Source organism: Chiloscyllium plagiosum, chromosome 14 (assembly GCF_004010195.1).
Source record: "Chiloscyllium plagiosum isolate BGI_BamShark_2017 chromosome 14, ASM401019v2, whole genome shotgun sequence".
NCBI classification, from domain to species: Eukaryota; Metazoa; Chordata; class Chondrichthyes; order Orectolobiformes; family Hemiscylliidae; genus Chiloscyllium; species Chiloscyllium plagiosum.
The window spans coordinates 44,947,197-44,974,491 of NC_057723.1; the positions used below are offsets into that span (position 1 = coordinate 44,947,197).

A 27,295-nucleotide genomic window follows, 5' to 3' on the forward strand; every position below is an offset into this window, starting at 1 on the left:
CTGTCTTCTTCCTTTGAGCCAGTTCTGTATCCAAATAGTTGTCCCTGTAGTCCATGAGATCTAACCTTGCTGACCAGATTCCCATGGGGAACCTTGTCGAATGCCTTACTGAAGTTCATATGGATCACATCTACCACTCTGCCCTTATAAATCCTCTTTGTTATTTCAAAAAACTCAATCACATTTGTGAGGCATGACTTCCCATGCACAAGGCCATATTGACTATCCCTAATCAGTCCTTGCCTTTCCAAATACATGTACATCCTATCCCTCAGGATTCCCTCCAACAACTTGCCCACCACCGATGTCAAGCTCACTGGTCTATGGTTTCCTGCCTTGTCCCTACCACTTTTCTTAAATGGTGACACCACATTAGCCGACCTCCAGTCTTCCGACACCTCACCTGTGACTGTCGATGGTGCAAGTATCTCAGCACAAGGCCCAGCAATTACTTCCCTAGCTTTCCACAGAGTCCGAGGGTACACCTGATCAGGTCCTGGGGATTTATCCACTTTTATGTGATTCAAGACATCCAGCACTTCCTCCTCTGTAATATGGACATTTTTCAAGATGTCACCATCTATTTCCCTATATTCTGTATCTTCCATATCCTTTTCCACAGTAAACACTGATGCAAAATAATTGTTTAGTGTCTCCCCCATCTTCTGCAGCTCTGCACAAAAGGCTGCCTTGCTGATCTTTGAGGGGCCCTATTCTCTCCCTCGTTACCCCTTTGTTCTTAATGTATTTGTAAATCCCTTTGGATTCTCCTTATCCCTATTTGCCAAAGCTATCTCATGTCCCCTTTTTGCCCTCCTGATTTCCCACTTAACTATACGCCTACTGCCTTTATACTCTTCAAGGATTCACTCGATCTATCCTGTCTATACTAGACATATGCTTCCTTCTTTTTCTGAACCAAACCCTCAATTTCTTTAGTCATCCAGCATTCCTTACACCTACCAGCCATGCCTTTCACCCTAACTGGAATATACTGTCTCAGGACTCTTGTTATCTCATTTCTGAAGTCTTCCCAATATCTAGCTGTCCCTTCACCTGCAAACATCTACCCCAAACAGTTTTTGAAAATTCTTGCCTGATACCATCAAAATTAGCCTTCCTCCAATTTAGAACTTCAACTTTTAGATCTGGTCTATCCTTGGGCATCACTATTTTAAAACTATTAGAATTATAGTTGCTGACTCCAAAGTGCTCCCCCACTAATACCTCAGTCACCTGCCATGCCTTATTACCCAAGAGTAGGTCAAGAATTGTACTTGCTGAAAATGTGTTGCTGGAAAAGCGCAGGAAGGCTTAGGCCCGAAACGTCGATTCTCCTGTTCCTTGGATGCTGCCTGACCTGCTGCGCTTTTCCAGCAACACATTTTCAGCTCTGATCTCCAGCATCTGCAGTCCTCACTTTCTCCTCCAAGAATTGCACCTTTTCTAGTAAGGACATCAACATACTGAATCAGAAAACTTTCTTGCTGCAAAGTACACATTTAGTATCTCCCCAATCTCCTGCGGCTTCACACAAAGGCCACGCTGCTGATCTTTGAAGGGCCCTATTCTCTCCCTAGTTACCCTTTTGTCCTTAATGTATTTGTAAAAACCCTTTGGATTCTCCTTATCCCTATTTGCAAAAGCCAACTCATGTCCCCTTTTTGCCCTCCTGATTTTCCTCTTAACTTTACGCTTACTGCCTTTATATTCTTCGAAGGATTCACTTAATCTCTCCTGTCTGTACCAGACAAATGCTTCCTTCTTTTTCTTAACCAAACGTTCAATTTCTCGAGTCATCCAGCATTCCCTACACCTACAGCCTTGTCTTTCACCCTACCTGGAATATACAGTCTCTGGACTCTTGTTATCTCATTTCTGAAGTTTTCCCAATTTCCAGCAGTCCCTTTACCTACAAAAATCTACCCCCAATTAGCTTTTGAAAATTCTTACCTGATACCATCAAAATTAGCATTCCTCCAGTTTAGAACTTCAACTTTTAGATCTTGTCTATCCTTTGCCATCACTATTTTAAAACTAATAGAATTATGGTCACTGGCCCCAAATTGGTCCCCCATTGACACCTCAACTGTCGACTGTCCTGCCTTATTTCCCACGAGTAGATCAGGATTTGCACCTTCTCTAGTAGATACATCTTGTGCACATTTAACAAATTCCTGTGTATCTAACCCCTTAACAATACGGCAGTCCCAGTCTATGTTTGGAAAGTTAAGATCCCCTACTACAACTACCCTATTATTCCTACAGATAACTGAAATCTCCCTACAAATTGGATTCTCGTTTTCCCTCTGACTATTAGGGTGTCTATAATACGATCCCAATAAGGTGATCATCCCTTTCTTATTTCTCAGTTCCACACACTATCTTCCCTGAATGTATTCCTAGGAATATCCTGCCTCAGTACAGCAGTAATACTATCCCTTATCAAAAATGCCACTCCCCCTCCTCTCTTGCCTCCCTTTCTGTCCTTCCTGTAAGTATCTGTATCCTGGAACATTAAGCTGCCAGTCCTCTCTATGCCTGAGACACCTTTCTGTAATTGTTATGATATCACAGTCCCATGTTCCTAACCATGCCCTGAGTTCACCTGCCTTCTCTGATGGGCCTCTTGCATTGAAATAAATGCAGTTTAATTTATCAGTCTTACCTTGTTCTCTGCCTAGTCCCTGTCTGCCCTGACTGTTTGACTCGCTCCTTTTCCCAACTGTACCAGTCTCAGATTGATCTCTTTCCTCATTATCTCCCCGCGTCCCACCCCCACCTCACTAGTCTAAACATTCCCGAGCAACTCTAGCAAATCTCCCTGCCAGTATATTAGTGAACTTCCAATTCAGGTGCAATCTGTCCTTCTTGTACAGGTCACTTCTACCCCAAAAGAGATTCCAATGATCCAAAAATGTGAATCCTTCTCCCATATACCAGCTCCTCAGCCATGCAGTCATCTGCTCTATCCTCCTATTCCTACCCTCACGAGCTCGTAGCACTGGAAGTAATGAAGTTATTATTACTCTCAAGAACTTGCTTTTAAAATTCTTGCCTAACTCTCTAAATTCTCCCTTCAGAATCTCATCCTTTTCCCTTCCTATGTCGTTGGTTCCAATGTATACAGTGACCTCCTGCTGGTCCCTCTCCTCCCTGAGAACATTCTAGATTAGGTTAGATTACTTACAGTGTGGTAACAGGCCTTTTGGCCCAACAAGTCCACACCGACCTGCCGAAGCGCAACCCACCCAGACCCATTCTCCTACATTTACCCCTTCACCTAACACTATGGGTAATTTAGCATGGCCAATTCACCTAACCTGCACATTTTTGGATTGTGGGAGGAAACCGGAGCACCCGGAGCAAACCCACGCAGACACGGGGAGAATGTGCAAACTCCACACAGTCAGTACACCCACTCTGAGACATCCTTGATCCTGGCACCAGGGAAGCAACACACCATTCTGATTTTTCGCTGCTGGCCATAGAAATGTCTGTCTGTGCCTTGGACTAGAGTCCCCAACACAATCAATATCGTGGAACCCAAAATACCCCTCATTGTATTAGAGCCAGTCTCAATACCAGAAACTTGGCTGTTCGGGCTATTTTCCTCTAAAAATCTATCACTCCTCCCTACATTTTCCAAAACAGCATACTTGCTTGAAATAGGCATAAACACAGAAGACTTCTGCATTACCTGCCTCCCTCTCTTACCTTTCCTGGAGTTAACCCATTTATGTGACTTCTTTCCCTTCCTATAACTGCCATCCATCACATCCTCTTGCTCTTATACATTCCTCATTGCCTTTAACTATTGCTCCAACCGATCCATTCGATCTGATAGGATTCGCAACGAACGGCATTTATTGCAGATATCATCCTCAGTAACATGTAAACTCTCCTTAATCTCCCAAATCCGACAAGATAAGCGTATCACTCTCCTAAGGGCCATTTTTGCTTCTTCCAGTCTGTAGACTCAGAAAATAACATCACCTTATTCCTCTACAAAACATTGCTCCAGGCTAACATAATACTTAGGGCTTATGTTTTTAAGTTTAATCAAGGGACACATCTCAATAAAACACATAATCAAGAAAGAACTCACTCTACTCACTACTGCAATCTTACAGCAAGACGACAGTTAAAATATTCACTTATCTCTTTCTGTGCTGTAATCTCTCCCAAACAGGTTCCTCCAAGATCAGTTGTGAATTTTACTGTTTGTTAATTTTCCTAGATGCACTCTGATGTCCAGACATACATGAATTCAAACAGCAAAGGCAGTAGCTGTGCAGGTTCACTGCTGTGTCAGTTAGCAGTGTGAGTTTCTCTCTCTCTCTTCTGCACTGACCTGATCATGTGTTGCCTTTTTCTGTTCCTCTCCCTTTTAAAAGTGCTGTTGTTTTGACTTTTTCTTTCTCCAAAGTTCCAAAGCAATGCAACAGGAATTGCTGTTCCTGGAATTTGAGGAAATCACCTCCAACACCTGAAATATCTCAAAAATGGAGCAACCTGTTCCAGTCAGAAATGTTTCCCTTCCTCCATCTTGGATTACCTAGAATCTCTAGAGCGATCATCATTCATAAATATATTCTAGATAAGAATTAAAACTGTGAAAAGTATAATGAGATGGCAGGAGGTCAATGAATTTTGGAAATTTAGGGTGTATCAATGTTTACAAAATGTTCACACACACGCACCCAAAGTGAATTCAACATTCTTTAATCTTTTGAATAAAGGCAAAATACTGCAGATGCTGGAAATCTGAGAGATACAATGAGAATGGTGTAGAAACTGTGCAGATCTGGCAGCACCTGTGGAGAGAAAAATAAAGTTAATGTTTCAAGGTCAGTCTGACTCTTTTTCGGAACCAATTCTGGACTTGAGATGTTAAAATTTTAAAACCAAAGTCATTTCAATTTTCTAGTTCAGGGTGAGAGCAGGATTTGGAATAAAACCATTAAAGTACCGAGAGAAAAAAATTATGAAGGTGGGATGAATATTTCACATACCTCACAGAAGTGCAGGCATGGCTTCGACCCATTTGACTATCCATTGGAATATCTTTTGTTTGGAGAAGATGATTAGCATTGAAGAAGAAATAAAAAAGAAAGGGCTGGAGAAAGTGAGCAGATCTGACAGCATCTGTGGAGAGAGAAATAATGTTTTGAGTTCAATAAGCCTGAAGAGGAAATGTAAATTCATGTTCACCATTGCTTATCATATTTTTTAATCCAATTTTACAGTCTGCCTTAACCAACTTGCCCTTGATACCTAGATAACTGGCTTTATGTTTAAGACTAATGTTTCACTTAACAATACATTCCCATACTTTATAATTACTCTTACATCATTTATAACAAGTGCTGGTTACCCTTTTTTCATTGTACAGTAGGAGATCAAAAATAATATGTTTGCATAATATTTCCTCAATACATTGTTTTGGACATTGGGATCAAATTCATTCCATGAATTTGTCCTCCTAGTTATTTTATCAGTTTGATTTGTTCAGTCTATAAGAATTTTAAAATTTATTAACCTCAGGCATTAAGAGAGGGTGAGTTTCCTGGTCAGTCAGATCCAAGTAGTAGATCCAACGCAATAGCCCTCCACACTAACTTGTCACCCATGCAATTTTCTAATTTACTGATTTAAATTCTGTTTATCATTTAGAATTAGAGCTCATAAACTACTCAAAAATGTTTTCATTGTCTTGTATTATTTTTTACCTCCATGCACATTGATTCTTCAGCTTGATCCTTTTTTAAGATCAGCTCTTCAATTGCAGTCTTTACCTCACATTAGATTAATGTTTATTTAATGGTTATCTCTAAACTTTCTAATTTGCTCTAGAATGTATGAAAGACAAAAATTCCCAGAATTCCATTCTGCTAGAAAATATGGGAGTAATCATTTTGATGTTTTAGGTGCGTTAGTTGTACCTATAAATGCATAAGAATGGTGCCTCACCTTAGCATCACGTTAGAAGTGCAGTAGCTACAGTTTCTTTTGCCTTACTTGTCATTAGGAAATAAATGTAGGAACTAATAGTTTACTTCCTCAATGTAACAACTTTTTTTAATGAAGGCAATTGATTTTCACCAGTATCTGTTCTGGTAAGTTCCAGGATTGCAATACTACCTTTAGAAAGATCATTAATAGTTTCTGTCATTGTCTTATTCAAGAAAATACAAGTGTAGACAAAATTTAAGGATATGCAAAAGTGTGACAAAATAATTATAAGACCACTCATGTTGATTTGTATAGTGTGTGAAATCAGTTTCTGGAGTTGATCCTTTTGGTGCAATTACTTCAAAATAGTCTTCAACAGCAGGAAATGTAATTTATGCTCTTCAAAATAAGTGCCTTTTCATTTCCCTATCAACAGATATTCCAACACTTGTCAGCAGATATGAATTTAACCACTTCAATCATCATGTCACCAGGCACTAATGACTTCCAAGGTGCCATGCACATTTAAGTTATTTTTTCCCCTGCACAAAGCTATGAAAGCTGCACAGAATTATTGATATAATTAGCTTCTGGTTCCCAATATCTTTGTGAAATTCCTTAGCCACACCTTCTTTTGATACAAAAGCTCTTCTCACTCTTTCAACCATCAGCGAATTCTAGCATTTCAGACTGCAAAACTCCATAGGTCAGTTTTTGATTTCATTTTCAAGAACTTGAATATTCCTCCATGATAATATGATGAACCATCTCCTCTAAATTGTGGTTGTGCAGTGTGTTAGATTCTTACTATAAATGAAGAATTCTCATTGAATTGCATTCTCATTCTCCCCTCACCATAAACTTTTCAATGAAATTTACCTGTTAAAGATTAAACAATTTTACATAATTAAAGTTCGTAATGTAGATCAAAATATACTGATAATGAGATATAGAGTGTTTGTTCTTACAGAGGGAGAGAACAGCGAGTGGCTTCACCAGCTTTTTAACTCTGTGATTTTCGTCATTCATGAGATCCCTCTGCATAAGGGGCACATATCTAAATTAAGTAGAAACTGCTTCCATTGAAGAATGAAGAAGCTTCTACTAAGACAGATAATCCTTCTTTTCTAAAACCAATAAGATTAATTTTCAATGACAAAACATTTGACAGCAATGCTAAAACATAGCTCCATCAAGAATTAGACAGGTCAATAAAACCATCAATCTTAATTATGATGCATAACAGTAAGCAAATATTGAAAGCACTAAAATTCACTTAATAAAGTTTATGCATAGTTTATAACTCTAAGTTATAAACTTTGTGTTGATCAGAAATATTCTTTTCACCTATTATTGTCTTTTTCATGTAGAGGGTAATGGAATGAGCTGCCAGAGGAAGTGGTGGAGGCTGGTACAATTGAACATTTAAAAGGCATCTGGATGGGTATATGAAAAGGAAAGGTTTAGAGGGATATGGGCTAAGTGGTGATAAATGGGACTAGATTAATTTAGGATATCTGGCCGGCATAGATGAGTTGGACTATAGGGTCTGTTTCCATGTTGTACATCTCCATGACTGCATGACTTTATGACTTTATGAGTGTATGTCAGCATTATAGAATGGATCACCTAACAGCTAATATCAACAAAAAAGGTCCCAAAAATTAAGAGATCAAACATTTAAAGTTTTCTTTTAAAATTAAGGTGACCAAAATAAAGTGGAAAAGCCTATGCAATACCTTGTCCATCCGCAACATATATTCTCCAACTTTGGTCAAAAAATGGTGTTTATTTGAATAACTCAAAACATTCTGATTAAAAGCTCCTCAAACAAAAACCAAGAGTGTTTTTTTGTTAAAGACATCAATAACTTTTCTACATGGGCCTTCTATTTGCTCGCTTAGTATATCTGCAATGTTAGCTTCAATATCAATTAGATCATCGTAACACATAAATAATTAATGCATTTGCCCTCTAATCAAAAATGATGATTAACAAAAAGACCTAGCTGAATGGCAGCCATACAACCACTGTCATTTTTTTGTGAAGTAAAATCTAGTTCACTAATGTCCTTTAGGGAAGGACAACTGCCATCCTTTCCTGGTCTTACAATCCTACATGTGACTCTCGACCAACAGCAAAATAACTTTGAATTACATTTGGGAGAAGCAAGACATGCTGGCCTGGCCAGCGACACCCACATCCCATAAAAAAAATGATATGGGGCAGGGTATGTAATCAATGCAGCAAATTTGTAAGATACAATGAGAAAATTGTAGGTGTCATAATGGCTAAAAACACTCCAAAAAACTGGGCTCAACTTAGTCTTAGCCAAAAAGCATAAGATTCAGCCCAAGGATGATTGGAATTGACATTGAATAAACTAAGTTTTCTCTATGATATAAGTTTGATATTTTCATTGTGTGCTCAAGTGACTACAGGCGCAAAACTGAATATTCTAAATTGAGTCTCAATGGGAGAAATCGGACCTGACAGAAAATTGGTCAAACTAAATGAAAAAGCAGGTGGACGCTAGCAGCTACAGAGAACATTGGAAACCAAGGTCAAAAAGATTACAAAGGTTCGGGGGAATAAGTTACAACCAGCCCGAGGGCTGTAAATTGGAAAAGTATCAGACATTTGGCGTCTTGACTTCAAGCAAGTGCATGAGGACATGCACTTTACACCTTTCAGGCACAGCAACAGTGAAGGGTGTATTGGATGCTTTGAATATGCTCATGACCCCATTGGCCAAAAGCCATAGAACATTTGAGAAGATCCAGGCAAGGGAGTTAAAAACACACACCTGGACGCCACTCCCCCAGTGAACACTCACAGCAAGATTTGTGGCAGTAGGTGGTGTGTCAACTCAAGAAGACCCAGGAGAACATTTGCTCTGATCTGTGAGACTCAACTTCATGGAAGAGAGCCAGGCCTACGTCAGAGAGGAAGTAAATTCCTGTGGCCCAGCTCAAACACATGGATCTCTGTGGGTAAAAACCTTTCACACATGGATAGAGTTAGATAAACATTAAATATTGTAGGTATTTGGGAAATGCTTACATGATGTTTTCAACAAGAAATATTTTGTTGATAAAATTAAATTGAACCGCAAACTGAATTCTGAGTCCCTTTGTCCATCTCACTGACAAGAGTGCTTGGGCAAAGTGTTTCTAATACATAAACTGGTCAATGAGTCCAAAGAATAGACAACATTGGTGTCCCAGAAGGGTCTTCAATTAGAAGTGTTTGTCCAGCCTCCAAGTTGAACCCACCAACCTTTACCTCTCAGACATCCAGCCTGAGCCTGAAATAAGATGGCAGCTGCCCTATGTGATGTCCAGGATTCAAGTGTGTGAAAGAGGGAGAAAGTTTCCAATCGGCATTGAGTCTTAAGTCAAATGCTTAATGTGAGGATGATAAACAGCACAGAGTTAGTGCAGTGTTGGGAATCCATGGAGAGTAAAGGCAAGATAACTGGGTACAGGTCAGAGGACCTACGAGGTGGTGAGAAGCCAGATATCGGGTCAGAGACCTATGAGTATGTGTCTGTTGATGGGGGACATGTTTCAAGGTGGCTAACCATCTAGGCTACAGCTGCGAGCTCAGCAGCCTGAGCACTCATTTTTGGGGGGGCATTTCAGCACAAACTCTACTAGGGCTTCACCTCTGTGTAGTTCTCCATACATATACCACATTGTGTTTTTTTGGTGTCCCTCCTCCATCACAGAGGATCAATCTAAAATACTCTTATGGTGGCGGAGGTCTCATTTCTGCTCCACAGACTCTCTTGGGTCTTTCCATTTTGTTTTTGAATAAATGGTCCCCTGACATTCATTGTCATCTCCTCCATATCTCAAATTGTTGCTCAAGAAGGTGGGCACTTTGGTGCAGTTCGTTTGACTGCAGTATTGCACCCCATGCAACATGCATCTCACACACACAGGCAACACAACACACACACCACAACACACACACACCACAACACACACACACACAAACACACACACACCACAACACACACACACCACAACACACACACACCACAACACACACACACACACGCAACACACTACCTACGCACCACACACCCACGCACCACACACACAGAGACCACAACACACAGCCACCATACAATCACACACACACGTACGCAGGCACCACATACCCACGTGCCACACACACAGACTACAACACACAGATACCACACACACACATACAAAAAACATATATACACACTACACACATAAAACACATACACAATACACACCACACACCACATATACACAAAAAGCACATGCAGATGCAAAACACACACACACACCATGAGACCCCAACCCAGATGTTTTGCTAATCCATCCTGATCACAGAAGAACATTGTCATAAACCTCTGTTCCCACTTTAGCCCAAATCTGCCCATCCATCCTGGTCGTACAGGGCTACAGCACTATACGGCAACAGTGTGATTGTTAGATATCCATCATCATCATTTTCATCTTTTAAACTATCTTCATCATTTAGCCACTTCTCATCACTTCATCTCTGTCTTATTAAAATCAAAGGCCATTTTGATTTTTAGTCATTTTTCATTTCCTCATCTAAATTTTAATCATGCAGAAATTTGATGGTGCCAATGCACCAAGCTGCTTCCAACCTTCCATTTCAGATTAATTAATGTTGGGCCTGAAGTGAGGCCTGGCACAGATGCAATTGTCTGACAAAAGGACAATTGGGAGAATTCAGTAGGATCAAATTTTGTGAGGAGTTTAGGGGAGTTTAGGGGAGTGAGCCCTAGACTGAACAAAGTCAGGAAAATCCTGCACAGGTGGAGAAGAGTAGGAAGGTATCTAAACTTGATCAAATATTAGATAAGGATAATAACAGGTGATTCCCCTCTCCAGCATGATGACATCCAACTAATTGGTCTGCATTGTCAGCTGGATTGCCAGGATGTGATCATCGTAAGTGATAATTGGGCAGGAGTAGACATATTCCAGTAGTATGTGGTTTGTCTCACTAAGGGCAGGCCAATGTGAAGATGGTATGTTTAGGGTCCATCCCAACCAATCTATAATGGCTAGGCGTAACAACCAGCATGTTGTATACAGTAAGACAAATTGGAACTCACATTATTGCTACCTGAGCATGGACACCACCGGTCACTACTGGGTTTTTGTCAGCATTATTGAGAGGAACTATGATTAGAATATTACAACATCCTTCTGTTTGTTGTTGAGAAAGAAAGAAGGGTCATATATACAATCTGCATAAACATCAGCAAACAAAAAAAAAATTGTGTGTCTGCCCTGTATATACAAATGATCATGCCTTGTCTGGTTTTCAGACAAACACTATTCTAAATTGTACTTAGAGATTCGGAGTCTGAATACCAACATCACCATGGTAACATATGAGGGCACAAGAGAATAATGTATCGCAACTTCCTTAAAACACAACCCAATACAGGACCTTCACACCTAACATCCAAAACACCACCATCTGTATTAGGTCACATATACCCGCCAGGGAAGACTGAATTGAGCTCCCAGATGTCCACAGGAGAAGTGAGATCTTTGTCAATATCAGTGACAAATTCAGTCAAACCTTAGAGTATTACTGGGAGAAGTATAACACTGGTATTGAATTCCTATCAGAAAAATTACAGCAGGACACAATTGGCAAATGTACGTTCTGGTTTTGCTACTGATTTTCAGCAGACAGGGCAAATTCTAAAGGGCACCAGGGAAATCAAAGTGACTAATTAGTAGGATGACTGCTGGCACTGGGCCTCAAAAGTGCAGATACACTTATTAGTACATATTCTATCACACCTGACTTTGTAGTTCATCTGTTTACATTGATCTCCTCACCACCCTCACAGTTAAATTCATACAATAGAAGAAGGAACTCATCCAGAAAATAACTATGGACTCTATACTCCTACAGTGAGAGTCAAGAAATTAATGAATCTTGACTGTATCATGAACGGACTATGTAAGTTGTTGTGTGGTCTGAATTCTACTCTAGTGAGTGGTATTAATTACCATAGAGGCGTGAGGACACGTAAATAGTGGCTAATTCACAAATTATGTATTAATTATTTGTTTTTAGTGCTGTTAAGCTTATTGATGTGTGTAAGGGAGATAGTCAGTGTGTAGGGTACTGTGTGTATGTACAGTGGGAAGCCCAGATTCTCAAGGAGTTAGCTATCCATCTGAGACTTGATATGTATCTGCATGAGAGCTTGGCCTGAGCCTGTGATTTCATTTTGGTTAGATGTTTCAAGTGATCAACAGAAGGGATTGTTCAAGAAGGTCTAAGGTGAGAGGGATAAAAACGCGCACCTGGAAGTCATCCTCTCAGGGAAGCCTCACAGCAAGATTCCAGACAGAAGACTGTGTTGAAACCCAAGAAGACCCAGGTGAAGATCTGCCCTGACCTGTCAGACCCAACTTCATGGAAGAGAGCCAGCTCTATGTGGGCAAGGAAGGAGTTTCCAATTGCCCAGCTCAAAATGTGTGGATCATTGCAGGTAATAAATGGATAGAGCTAAATAGAAAGCAAATATTGTTGGAATTTAGGAAATGCTCATGTGGTGTTTATTACTTAGGGATATTTTTGTTAATAAAATTGAGTTGAACTGCAAACCAAATTCTGTGTCCCTTTGCTCCATTGACAAGAGCAGTTTGGTAAAGTGATTTTAATTTATAAACTGGTTGAAGTGTCTGAAGTATGGATAAAGATAACATCTATTGCTTTTGCTGGTTTCCTCTGACTTATCCCCATTGGAATTCCAGATGCATGCTAATGAGGTTGCCACTTGTCACCCTGTCAAAAACATTGTGAAAAAATCTCTGAATATTTTTGAGTGACAGTGTCCTTTTCATGAGGGGTTCTTTATTAATAGGTTTATTATATTAACTTGTAGAAATTAATTTCCTTAGTTTTCAAAATAGTCATCGAGTTATATAGCACAGAAACAAACCCCTCAGTTGAATTCTTCCACAGTAACCAGACGTCTCAATCTGACCTAGTCCTATTTGTCACCATTTGACTTATATCCCTCTAAACCCTACCTATTGATATATCCAAACATATTACCTTTAAATGTTGCAATTGTATCCACCTCCACTACCTCCTCTGGCAGCTAGTTCCATACATGCACTGCCCTCTGTGTGAAAAAAGTTATGTCTCAGATCCTTTTTAAATCTTTTCCCTCTCACCTTAAATCTATGGCCTCAAGTTTTGGACTTACCCCACCCTCAGGAAAAGACCTTGGTTTTTCAGCCTATCCATGCCCCTCATGATTTTGTAAGCCTATATAAGGCTTCTCCCTCAGTCTCCGACACTCCAGGGAAAAGACCCTCAGCTTATTCAACAGCTCCTGATAGTTCAAGCCCTCTAATCATGGTGGCAACCTTGTAAATATTTACACCTAATGCCTTTCCCATAGAAGGATAACCAGAATTGTAAACAGTATTCTAAAAGTGGCTGAGTAATTCTGCCATAGAGTCATTTTGCTGTCTGGATTTCAATAAAAGAAGAAACAATGTTTTTTTCTTAATCGCACAGTTTTCTTGTTGTAGGAAGTTATCTTCTATTCATGAATTTCATTAGTTGTTTTATTTATTTGCTCTTGTTTTACATTTTGAAATAGTAATAATAAAAACAGTATGGGAACAATTATAACCATAAGCATTTGTGATGAATTTATTTTGCTTCACTGATATTCTCCATACTCTGTAAGCACAGACTGCTTGTTCAGATGTCAAAAATGTTGTTTGCTCTTCACTAGCTTACCCAAGTGGAGCATTACTCATGCATGAACTCCTGACATTGAGAGTCAGTAAGCTATTTAGCAAGAAAGGATATCACTGCTGAACCTGATCCTGTCTTCACCTACTCATCCAGATATATTTACTTTCATCAAAAGTCACTTTATCATGAGCTGCAACCATAGCCAATCCAGGAGGTGCTGACACCAATTGTAGTGACATTACTACTGGGTCGGCTGAGATAAATGCCGTCAGTATAGACTAGGCTCAACATGGGGCTTTCCTAGTGTGTATGGTTTGTTTTTGATTGAATAAGCATGCTGATCTAGCGGAAAAGCTCATGCATTTTAAAATATGTTTCACAAAGGATACAAATTCAGAAGTTCCAAATGATAGACAACTGGAGCAAACTGTGATGTGTCCTTTAACTTTCAAAAGTAAAAACTCTTGAATTATGCTTTATCTTCTGCTCTGCACTTTTTGCAACTAAATTATTGACTTTACTGCACAGATAAGATAATCTTACATCATGAAACATTTTAAACTTGTAAATAACACTAGTAATGTGCTGTATTTTATGGCCCTGTCCATTGACAGAAAGCCAGTGACAACTTGCTCATGGCCTGGAAACCTTGATTAATTAAAATGTCAGTCAAGCAGCTAACTACCCACCATGGGGTGTCTGAATGGCAGAAGTACTAGGCATGTATACAGAACTGGCATAAATATACTTGCAGCAAGACAGAGGGTTTTAACTAGATTGGCATGTGAATGGAAACCCGAGGGCAAATTCAATTCAGGGAATAGGACACAGAAATTTAACAAGTGACTGAAAAACTAAAGCAGAAATGAGAAAGTGTCCAGCGCAGGAATTTAACAGTATTAAATGGTATATATATAAACACAAGGAGTATAGTGAATGAAAACAATGAGCTGAAAGCACATGGCAGCATGATATCATTGATATAACAGAAACTTGGCTTAAAGAGGGGCAAAAATGGTTTTAGAGATTTTAGGCAGGATAACAAAGAGGATAAAATGGTTTGGGAGCAGCATTATTGCCTAAAATACAATTACAGCTGTAGAGAAAAATCATATGCGACAAGCCTCATAGAATCCGTACAGTGTGCAAGCAGACCATTCAGCCTATCAAGTCCACAATGACCCTCTGAAGAGTCTCCTACTTCGACACACACCCTACCCTATCCTGCATTCTGCATCACTAATCCACCTCACCTACATATCCCTGGACACTATGGGCAATTTAACATTGCCAATCCACCTAGCCTGCACATTTTTGAAATATGGGAGGAAACTGGAGCACCTGGATGAAGCTCACACTGATCAGGGAGAGCATGCAAACTCCACACAGACAGTCACCCAAGGTTTGAATCAAACCTAGATCCCTGGCACTGTAAAGCAGCAGTGCTAACCACTGAGTCCTATGCCAAAAGGTTGAGTAGTTTGGGGTTGGACCTATCGTCATTTAGATGAATGAGAGGAGGACTTACTGAAACTTGCAAGATTCTTCAAGGGCTTGATAGGGTAGATGCACAGAGATTGTTTTCCTTTGTGTGAGAGTCTAGGACTAGAAAGCATAGCTTCAGAGTAAGAAGTTACCCATTTAAAATGAAGATGAGGAGGACTTTTTTTCTCTCAGAATGTGGTGAATTTGTGGAAGCTTTTACTGTGGAGGGCTGGCAGGGCTGGGTATATTATTGAATAAGTATATTTCTGATAGACAAATTTCAAGTAAGGGAATCGAAGATTATGAGGATACAGCAGTATAATGGAGTTAAAGGTTGTTATATCAGCCATAGTCTCATTGAATGGAACAGCAGCCTTGATGGGCCAAATGGCCTACTTCTGCTCCTACATCTTATTGTCTTATAGTCACTTTGATGGTCATGATCGTCATGCAGACAGCTTGAGCATCTTTATGAAAATGGACATGGAACAAGAATCGAGGAGCTTAGTAATGTATTTTTTCAATTATTATCAAAAAAAACCAAAAAAGTGTTGAAAATACTCGGCACTTCTAGCAACATTTATAGACAGAGAAAAAAATATTTTAAGTTGATGACCTTTCATCATGTTTCTGCATTGTGGCCTTGCACATTGTGTGAAAAGCCTACCCTTGTTAGATTGAAATGACTTGGAAATTGCTTGACAAAAAGAACAGTAGTTTCAGTCATATTAGAGAAATATGGAGTGTGCTCTTGCAACTTGTGACCCCCAAGGAGGGCAGCTTTGAAATTTGCTTCAGTATATTTGGAATACCTTCTCTGTCAAGATTAGATTAGATTTTTTTTTAGATTAGATTAGATTACATTACAGTGTGGAAACAGGCCCTTCGGCCCAACAAGTCCACACTGACCCGCCGAAGCGCAACCCACCCATACCCCTACACTTACCCCTTATCTAACACTACGGGCAATTTTTTTAGCATGGCCAATTCACCTGACCTGCACATCTTTGGACTGTGGGAGGAAACCGGTGCACCTGGAGGAAACCCACGCAGACACGGGGAGAACGTGCAAACTCCACACAGTCAGTCGCCTGAGGCGGGAATTGAACCGGGTCTCAGGCGCTGTGAGGCAGCAGTGCTAACCACTGTGCCACCGTGCAGCCCACAAACATCATCTCTACAAGTTCAAAAAAATTCAAACATAACTTCAATGATCAGTCTTCGATTTAAGAAGCAAAGATGTTCCACAGATACAACAGGCACAGATTTAGGCTCAAAAAGGCAGAAATTTCCCCACCTTTGACATGATTGGTGTTATTGATAAACATGTTGTTGCAGGAATGAAACTGCATGATGTCATTCACTTTAAATATTAAAGATAAGGTTTCTGTGAGAGATAAATATTTTTAATTAACCTTCTCAGACTTGCTATGACACTTCTCTGGAGCAGGCTAGACCCGATCCCGTGCTTCCTGGCTCAGAGGTTGTGTCATGACCATTGCACCATAAGAGACCACAAACTGAGTGAGAGCACCAAGTCAACAATTTTATACACCTGCCCTTTATACAACATTCATTATTATAATTTTAATTGAGGTCAATGAAGATGAATAACAGGAAACTGAGTTTATATCACCCATTTGCAGTTTTATTCCAAATTAGAACTGATCCGATATATTCAAATTATATTTTTAATATTTTCAGACACACAGACCACCTGATAAAATTTTGCAGAAAATTTGTACCTCAGAAAATCCTGAAGTAATCTTTGAGTATCTCTGTACAAATGTAATTTTCCTTTTTTTCTCAGTAATTATATCACTCTAAGCTTGTTACTGATAAAAATGTAATTAGTACTGCAGAACTTATGTTTAATATTCTAACTTTGTGTAATATATTCTAACATGATGAATTGATTTTAGCCCAGTTTACTGTTGACAATGAGATTGTCAAGTTGGTCCATTGGTCTTTAATGCAAAATGATCCAGCAATACTTTTGTCACGTTTATTGTAAGTCATCATGGATGGAATACAGATAATAACCAAACTATTGAATTCAATTAATATGTACTTTTCTCTGATACATAAAAGAATGGGAATAAAAGTAACAGAAGTGAATAAATAAAGTGATTGTTTTACATATATTCCTAATCTGATCGGGCAGGTCTTTTCAATTTGACCACATATTTTAAAAGACATTTGACATTGAGTGACAGGTAATTAACACATTTGAAATGAAAAAAAAGTTGATAAGTGACAGCATAGGAAAGATTAACAAGTTTTAAAAAATGGACTGGAAAGATGTGGACTATACCTACAGGTCTTAACATAAATGTTTCATGATCTTTGATGCATCATAGTAACAGAACTCCTTGAACTGATGACATTGTAGTAATCCTGGCACAGAAATCCAGCTATAAAAACTTCTGATTGTTTTGTCATGTTTATAATTTGTTCTCCATGACTGTAAATGTATGGAAAACCTGTTGTAGGTTAAATGGTTTAGGTCTGTGTTTCAGATCTAAACAGTCATTTCACTGGAATCGGTCAACAATTCTAGTTTCTTGGTTCCATGTTGAAAGACAATTTGACTCTTAATAGAGAAACTGACACACACATAAGAAACATGGCTATCTTCTTTGACGAACTTACAAAATGTGCATTGAGAAACAACAAGCTGATCCTTAGGACCAAAATGTTGGTTTACGAGGCTTATATTCTCAGCTGTTTGATGGAAGGCTATGAAATGTGAAATGCCTACAGCTATCAAGAAAGGATGTTCAACAATTTGCATTTTCAATGTCTGCAGCACATTCTCAATATCTCATGGAAGGACAAAATCACAAATCTGACAGTTACCTCATCAATAAATTTCTAAAGTGCGTTAACATTCTTCAGTCAGAAGTGATTTTGCTAGTTTGGACATATTTGCAGACTTGATCATGGATGCAGTCTCAAGAATGTTCTCTGTAGGAAGATAGTTTAAGTAAGTCCAAACCTCTGCTGCAAGGATGCTTGTATGTGTGACATAAAGGTAAACATTGCTTTTTATTGCCTGGAAGATAATAAAGGGAACTGGCAACATTGCCTGCATGTCAATATACTATCACAATCAGTGGCTTGATAACAGGCACCAATATTGGGAACAGCAGCCCATAATATCATCTGAGTGACTACCTCAAACGTAGTACTTATGGCAAAACAAGCCTCAGACAGATTGATCAACAGAAGTGCACCATGTGTTACTCTCCTATTGCAAATGGACTTGCTGCATGTTCATCATCCTAGATAGGTGAAAGGATGCCAATAGTAACATAAAGAGAGAGATAGAAAAAAAACATATTATGGTTCTTCACCAAATTAAAGGAAATTGGAAGAAAGGAATTTCAAATTTATTTAATGCACCATTTTGCAGTTGTTTTCAAAATGTTACTGTTAACAACAGCTTCTGAGCAGATTCTCCACACAGTCACTTTACTGTGCAGCTACAATTTGCACAGACTAAAAACAAAGGGTGAGAAGTAAGAGGATGCATACTACTACAAGATTGTTCAAATGGTTCCAAAATCTATTGAAAATCTAATCCATTCACAAGAACAGGCCCCAACTTTATATTTTGATTGTTATCTAGCTTCACGATTAACCAGCCTATAACAAATCAAGACAGCATGCCAAAGTTTTAATAGACAAAGTATCACTGAAGAAATCATTGTGATAGAAGTATAATGCTGAGAAATGCTGGAGATTTGAAATTACAGCAAAAGGTACTGGCAAAACTCAAAAGGTATGGTAGCATTATGTGTAGAGAGAAACAGTCAACATTTCAAGTTCAATATCTGTTCTTTATCATGTTTTGGACAGAACTGAGCGATGACATTTTGGAGTGAAGACAGAATGTTTCATGTGTACATATTGAATTTTGAGGATTGCTACAGCTAATAGAGAACACAAGGTACCAGCAAAAGAAGACAAACATTTTAGTTCTGAAGGACACGGGCACAATGGATTCATATTTATGAGGATCAGGCCACATCACAAAACATTTGGAGGAGTTTTCATAAGGCAGATCATTTTGTTACAATTCATAGAATGTGGTCATCATCAGAAATGCCATCATATTTAGTTGCCCTTTAACTGTATTCTAGACATGGGGTTCTTGCCAGTATGCAGCCACTCAATGAGCAGTTTAGAGGCAAGCACATTTCTGTGAGTTTGGAATTATAAGTAGGCCAGACCAGGTAGAGATGACAGATTTCATTCCATTGACAACATTAGTGATCCGGTGAGTTCTTGCATGACTCTCACTGTTAGTTGCATGATATCTATTATTTAGAGTAACTATCAATTCCAGATTTCATTCAATGAATTTAACTTTCAGCAGTTGCACGCTTGAATTAGAACTCAAGCCCCCAAAGGAATAGGCTAGACTTCTGGATTACCAGCTCAATGACATTGTCACAAAATCAATTCTTCCAATTAGTCAAAATTAAGAGGTGAGATTGTTGCAGTGATTAGAATTAGAATTAGGCTTATTGTCATGTGTACTCAAGTTACAAAAGTACAGTGAAAAGTGTACAATGTCACAACACATGGCACCATCTTAGGTATAAAGTACCTAAGTACAAAAGGTGCAGTGAAAAGAGAATTAAGAATAAAGTTACATTACCTTATAGAAATACATAGTATAAGTTAGGAAAATAAGAAATAAAGCTAAAAAGATAGACATTACAGGTTGCAGCCACAAAAGGAGGAAACAAAACAGTTCTTCACTCAAACATGTGACAAATCTCAACATAATAATTCAGACGCCAGCCAGATACTCAATAAAGGGAAATTTACAGCCAACCACTGTGTATTTGCAGTGGTGGGGCATATAAAATAAAGCAACTGGCAGTCAGTTAAGGGTCTCAGTCATTTTCTACTACCATAAAACAATGGGAGGGAGAAAATAGCCAGTCTATGGTTTATGATCTAAGCCTAAAAGGCTAAAAGAAAGATGAGTACATCTTTTTGAGAGTGCTATGTGCCTCCTGGGTCAACCTTCCAAAAATATACATGCCACACACCCCCACCCTTTCTGCCCATTTTCTATCTGCCTCAGCAGATGTAAATACTCAGCTTCTACAAGTGCCTCCATATATAGTCCCTCATTTCTCTCTGAAAGAATCTCCAGATTCGCCTTGGCCCAGTTCCCTTGTCATCTTCTTTCCAGAATACCCTTGTAACCCAAACAAAGCATTATTTGCTTCTGGCACTGCTGAAACTACTTAACTGCTCCCAGGGCCATAATTCCATTTTCTGCAGAGCAGAAATCCCATTCACACCCGGTTAATGCAACCCCCAGTGCATTATCTCTCTCTTTTTTGAAAGTCAGTCAATTCAGGCCTGACATTTTTACTGGTAGAGGTGGTCAGCAATATGTAAGATTCAACCCAGTGTTTCTACAAGAGCACATTTTCTTTGAGATTTACAAATTGCATTGAGAACTCTGAATAAAGATGAGTGATTTATTCTCAGTGACTATTTTCTTTATGAATGTATTATATTAAAAAGAACAAACTTGCTTTTATGTAGGGATTGTCACATCATCATGGCACTATTCTTACTGATAGCTTTGCTCTTGTGTACTCTTCCACAGAACAGCAGTGTCCTGTGTGGGCAGATAACAGTCACATAAACACTTGGACAATGCCCTCAAAACATCAACCTAGATAATCAGTGATGCATTTTGACAGATAACAACTCCACAACACAGCACTGCTTCAATATTGTCACAAAGTGCTTGCGAAACAAGCTGTGTGAGTTATAAATAGTGATATAGGTAATCTGGTTAAAAAAAACAGCAGTTCAAATCTATTTATTGCTGTTTGTTTCACTAATGAATTGATAGTTTTGAGAAGAAAATTATCAATTTGATTCTTGGTCTTTTACTTACTTATTCCTTATGACAGCTTGGGAACAGTCTCAAATGTTTTTTTTTCTGTCATTCACATTTACCCATTCAGGCATTTAGATTAATGAAAGTATGATTATTTAACAGCCAAGAATTATTTTTATCCTTTAGATATTTGATACTGTGGAATGTAACATTTCTGAGTGTGACATCTGGGAGGTCATACCATCAGTGGTTACATTCTTGCATGAAATGACTTTTACAGAGTGCAATAAATTTTAGACTTTTAATTACATAGATAGCATTAATTATATTATTAATTGCATAATAACTACAGTATTACATTTGTGATGTGATCACTGCAAGATTTAAAATTCAATTTGCAAAAGATTATTAGGAAATACCATGTTCTAACATTATCAAGAAATAACTTTCTTCTATACAAGTTCACAATAAATTGAAGGCTGTGAGGCAACATTGGATGGCTGGCTAGGTCTTGATGCCTGATTAAACCAGACCTGTTCAAACTGATGAAGACTGTATGCAAATTTCATGCTGCTTGCTGATTATAATTATTGTGGTGTACAGCCTGGGGCTGAATGCACTGTTGAGTGGCTGCATACTGGCAAGCGTCCCATGTCCATAATACTTTAAATTAGCTTACATTATTTAAACTGAACTGCCCAGATTCAAAGCAACATGAAGATGAAATAGCTTGAAGATGAATGGAAGACCTGGAGAAAGCAAAAATCAAGAAATGGTCAGATAATGTTGATGGATGCCGCAAGGTGCAGAAGATAGACAAGAGGATAGGCGACCTTCTAGACAATTGAAGAGAATGTAGTGGAAGTAATAGGGAGCAGTCTCGATCTTAGGACTGAGATACAGGTCTGGAAGAAGTTGAAATGCCTTGCACAAGTGACCATGTTCAGTGAATGTATGTTCTATTCCCTACCAAATGAAACTCCAGCTCCACCACCACTTTCATTTACCTGCCAAAATGTAGTGTCAGGTGGCTGAATTCTCAACTTTCATTGTAACAAAGTAAGAAGTTATACAACCTCTTGAGTGCTATACTGGAAGCTAAGGTAGAAGTCAGGAAGTCTCAGCTTAGTGTCATACTGCTATCAGCTGGCTGAAGATAGTGGTATACATTCAGGGTAAAACACCAATGCTAGTATGACACAGTCTGAGTGTTAAAATCAATGAGGTAAAAACAATGACTGCAGATGCTGGAAACCAGATTCTGGATTAGTGGTGCTGGAAGAGCACAGCAGTTCAGGCAGCATCCAAGGAACTTCGAAATCGACATTTCGGACAAAAGCCCTTCATCAGGAATAAAGGCAGTGAGCCTGAAGTGTTCCCTGTTCTGAAGAGGGATAACTGGGCTCTAAATTGCACAATACAATGTTTGTATGACAATCCCAACTCTTATTGTTTGTCCTGGTTCAAGTTGGAATAATCAGCTGCTTGCTGACGTATCATACTCCTATTTCCAACAATATGTCATATACATATGGTAGAGGGTGAGACTGTGGGACAACCTACATCATAACCTTCAGCCAGTTGGCAGCAATGTGTGCCTGCATGGCACTGAGCTGAGACTTCCTGACTTTTAGCTCTGCTTCCATAGTGGATCTGTCTTACACACATTACCTTGAGGCAGTCACACATGAATTTAACATAGCTATCCAAAACTCTTGGCACATTACTTTACACATGAACTTTGCAGTACAGATAGTGCATTCTGTGAGACTGTCAAACTGAAGGTCGTGAGAAGAAGCAATAACTTGGAAATCCATTTCCTGCACATGCCTTGGAAGATGTGTTAGTGCACTGTGGACAACTGGCAGTCATAATTTGTTGAGAATTATCAAACATATTGAATATGGTAGTCAATCAGTGTCAAAAATGATTGTACTAGCGGTATCTTTGATTTGTCTCACAGAAGGGAATTTAATGAAGTAGCCAGTGACCAGGATGTAATTGTGCCCTTGAAAAGGATCAATTGTAATTATGTACCACTGCTCAGAAAGAACCTCAATTGGAAAGAAAGTTCTTTTAATTATTGAGGTTGATGGAATTGACATGTTTCACATGACTTTATAAGCTAATCAATGACTTCACGAATGCTGAGCCATTCTTGGCATTGAGCATGCTTGATTCCTGAAAAATTGGAATTATACTCTTCGAGGATAGCAATCTTGTTTTGGTATGTCTTTACTGCAATATTCATTCACCTTGGATCTAACCGTACACAGATAATTCCACCTTTCTAAGAAACATAAGTAAGAAAGCTGCATTAGTCAGAACAATGCTCAACTTGGTGGATGATGTTGTTTGGAATTTAATTGCAGTTTGAGCTTATTCTGAGCATGAATGCTTAACTTGCAAGGAGTATTGATGCAGGTGTAACGCTGCATTGACTTTACACTTGCCAATGGCATCAAACCTGTCTGGATAAATGTTACTTAAGTTATCAATAGACACAACATTGAGGTGGAATCTGGTGTTAAAACTGACATTTTTTTTAAACTTCACAGATACATTGTAAGAATAACTTTGTAGATTTAGTGGAATGACTCTAGAGACGAGAGATTAGCATCATATGGATAAACTGCAGAAATATAAGTAAAGGAAAAGCTTTAGGACATTTTCTGGCGATTTTTAAAGCCACAATGGTATTTAAAAGAATTAAACGAAGAAAACTGTTTCTGGCAGCTAAAGAATAGCCAAGCAGAGAATACATATTTAAAATGATTGGTCAAAAAAAATCAGAGTTGACATGAAGAAACAGTTTCTTAATGCATTGAGTATGGATTTTGAATGCAATGCCTGAGAAAGTATTGGACTCAGATTTAACAGTGACCTTCAAAACATAAATATTTGAAGGAGAAAAATAAAAGTTGGGCTGTGAGGAAAGATCAGGAAATTGGACTAACTTGATTGCACAAAGCAAAATAAATGGCACAGACTCAATGATTAAATTACTCCATTCAATGCTGTACTATCCTATGATTCTAGAAACCAAGTGGACAGAGAAATCAAAGAGGCAGGAAAACTGGAATTGCAAAAGATCACGTAGCATGGTAAAGATCAGGGTAATGGAGAAAAGGAGATAGCTATTGTGTAATGTAGTAAGCACTTGAAAGGATCAATGAATGAGAGTCAAAAGGTGTGGTGCTGGAAAAACAAAGCCAGACAGGCATCATCCGAGGAGCAGAAGAGTCGACGTTTCAGGCATAAGCTCTCCATCAGGAATGTGGAGGGGGAAGGGGATGAGAGATAAATGGGGTGTGGGGCTGGGGGGAAGATAGGTGGGTTGGTGATGGATGGATGCAGGTGGGAAATAAATGTGATAGGTCAGTGGAGAGGGTGGACTGCTTAGGAGGGAAAGAAAATGGATAGGTAGGACAGGTCAAGAGGTGGCGCCGGGTTGGAGGGGTGGATCTGGGATGACATGGGAGTAGGGGAGATTTGGAAACTGGTGAATTTAGTGTTGATGCCATGTATTTGGAGGGTCCTGAGATGGAAAATGAAGCTTTCTTCTGCTAGTTGGCAAGTGGGTTTGATTTGGCAGTGGAGGAGGCCCAGGACCTGCAAGTCCTTGGGGGAGCGTGATGGGAAAGTTGAAGTGGTTGGCCACAGGGTGGTGGGATTGTTTGCTGTGTGCAGATCAGTGGTTCTTTGAACTACTCCGTGAATTGGCATCCTGTCTCGCAATTGTAAAGGAGACCACATCAAGAGCAATGGATGCAGTAAATGAGGTGGGTGGATATGCAGGAAAACCTTGTCTGGATTTGAAGCATTCTTTTAGGGTCTTGAAAAGAAGTGAGGGGGAGGTGAGGGCCAGCGTTTGGCACATCATGCGATGGCAAGGGAAGGTGTCAGGTGTAGAAAGTGGGTTGGTGGGGGGCATGGACCTAAAGAGGGAGTCATGGAGAGTATGGTCTCTGTGGATCGCAGATAGGGATGGGGATGGAAATACATGTACGGCGGTGGGGTCTGATTGTAGATGGCAGAAATGGCGGAGGATAATGCACTAATTGCTTGAATAACAAGATTAGCTTTACATATCAATATCTAAATGACTATTCCTGGGAGGAGCTAACAGTCTTGTGTAGTGAATCCTTCAAGTTCTCTGTGTGTTCAACAGAGGTGCACAGAGCTCCCAAGAAATTATTCATACTATTAACAGCATATAGCTAAATTAATAGTGTATATTTACTCTTAAATTGAGCCTGGTGTCTCAGAAGGAAGAATCATGTAGATTAGTTGTAAGGTAACTAGCTACTAAGGAATATGGAATAAAACTTTATTGTTTAATCAAGTTAGACTCAAGTTTCTGTCTAAGAATCACATGTGCATTCTTCCTTACATGGTATCAAATAGCTTGACTAATGCCAAATAAGAATGATGACTCCAATAAAAAAAAAGTTACAAGTGCAAGTGATGTTGACATACAACATTACAAAGATGCTGACATCACCATGAAAGCCACAGTTATCCAAAGAGCTGAAACAGGCACTCCAGTCAGAAAATTGTGAATGTATCTTTAAATATTTAAACAGCTTCAAAGCATATAGAGGCTGTCTGCTTCTGTGCAAACAGCATCCAGTAGTAAATGTCTGTAGAAGTTCTATCTGCTCTCGGCTTACCATGAAAGCTCAAATCAGTTGGAAACAGAAAAGTATTGAAACCAGTGAAGACTAAGTAGAATCTTGCCAAAGCCAAATTCTCAAATAATAGTTATATATTATAAACTGTAAATACATGTAAAATAAGTAAAAACATATTCTTTAAGATGCATTTTCATTTTTACCTTAAAATTCCTTTTCATTTTTGTTCCCACATTACATTGACAATATGAATATTTACATTATACACACAAGGATGTTCATAACAATCACATTTTGCAGAAGCCCTTTATGATCATGACATTTGTTTTCATTCATAAAGCAGCCTCTGCAAACTTGTATTTGTCTTTTATGTGAAAGATTTTTAAACCATATGATTGCAGCATAAGTGTTCCAGGGATCATTTTTAGATTTTTGTCATGGAATATCTCCAAACAAAAGCTAAGGGCTTATTTAATATATAAACTTCAAATTGATGTTGAGCCAATACCAGGCTCAGTGTCTCACCCATTGGATATTTTTGATAACAGGTATTCAACTTAAGAAAAACTGACTGGTGTTTGATTTGCATCTCATTATCCTATAACTAAACTACACCAGTACCAATATTGCTGATATTAACAGCCAATTTAAATGGTATGTCATAATCTGGTGCTGCTAAAACTGGTGCAGTTGTTAGCATAGATTTCAAATTGTCAAAGACACTCCAATATTCTTTTGTCCACTGAGGTTTCTTGCCATTTTTTAATGCATTCACTGGGAAGCCACTACAGTGCTGAAATTAGAAGAAACACAGACAAAATCCATTCATGTCAATATATCTCAGAAATTTGTGATTTGCCTTAAGTGTGGCAAAATCCAAGGTAGCCCTTGTTTTGTCTCTCTTATTGTTATGATGCCAGCTGATGTTGCCACTAGTCAAGTTAGATCCTGGAATGAAATCTGCCTTGTTATATTTATCTCTATTCCTGATGAAGGGCTTTTGCCCAAAACGTTGATTTTCCTGCTCCTCGGATGCTGCCTGACCTGCTGGTGCTTTTGCAGCACCTCTCTAATCTAAACTCTTGTTATATTTATACTTTGTTTCTAAATTTAAGGTGATGGTCCTTCCATGCATTCCAGGATGTGGATTTGGCTTTGATAATAAAATAGAAGGTGTGGACTATTACCAGACCTGAACAACATAGCCAATAGCGGGAAATTTGAGAGAGTTGTGGGAGAGGTCCAGTGAGGTCTTTCTTAACATTTGGAGCAGGTCACATTTTACAGTAGAGTTATGGATGTCAAAAAGAGATCTCACTAGCGAGTGGCGAGGAGACAATGATTGTTCATTATCATCCTTGTTGCTATGTCATTTCATCTTATTAATATGCATGTTTCTATTCTACCATGACTGAGAATGAAATTAGATGCTGCGAATCCCTGGACTGAAAGTAAGCGCAGGTACCTGGCAACTGCAGTTTACCTCTTGCTGCAACAGGCCACCATCTTGGATACCTGGAACTAATGTCTCTGGATATGCTCCAAGTCCACGACCACTGGCATATAGCCAGCCTCTTCACGCCAT

At 38.9% G+C, this 27,295-nt stretch overlaps 1 long non-coding RNA gene across 1 annotated transcript; it reads right to left on the reverse strand.

Moving 5' to 3' along the window:
• Positions 1–4,729: 4,729 nt before the first annotated feature.
• LOC122556922 lies at positions 4,730–27,295 on the reverse strand. The gene is made up of 3 exons (XR_006313705.1): positions 27,194–27,295; positions 5,016–5,148; positions 4,730–4,817 (listed from the first exon to the last, which is right to left on the reverse strand). It is a non-coding gene; the product is annotated as an uncharacterized LOC122556922 (long non-coding RNA).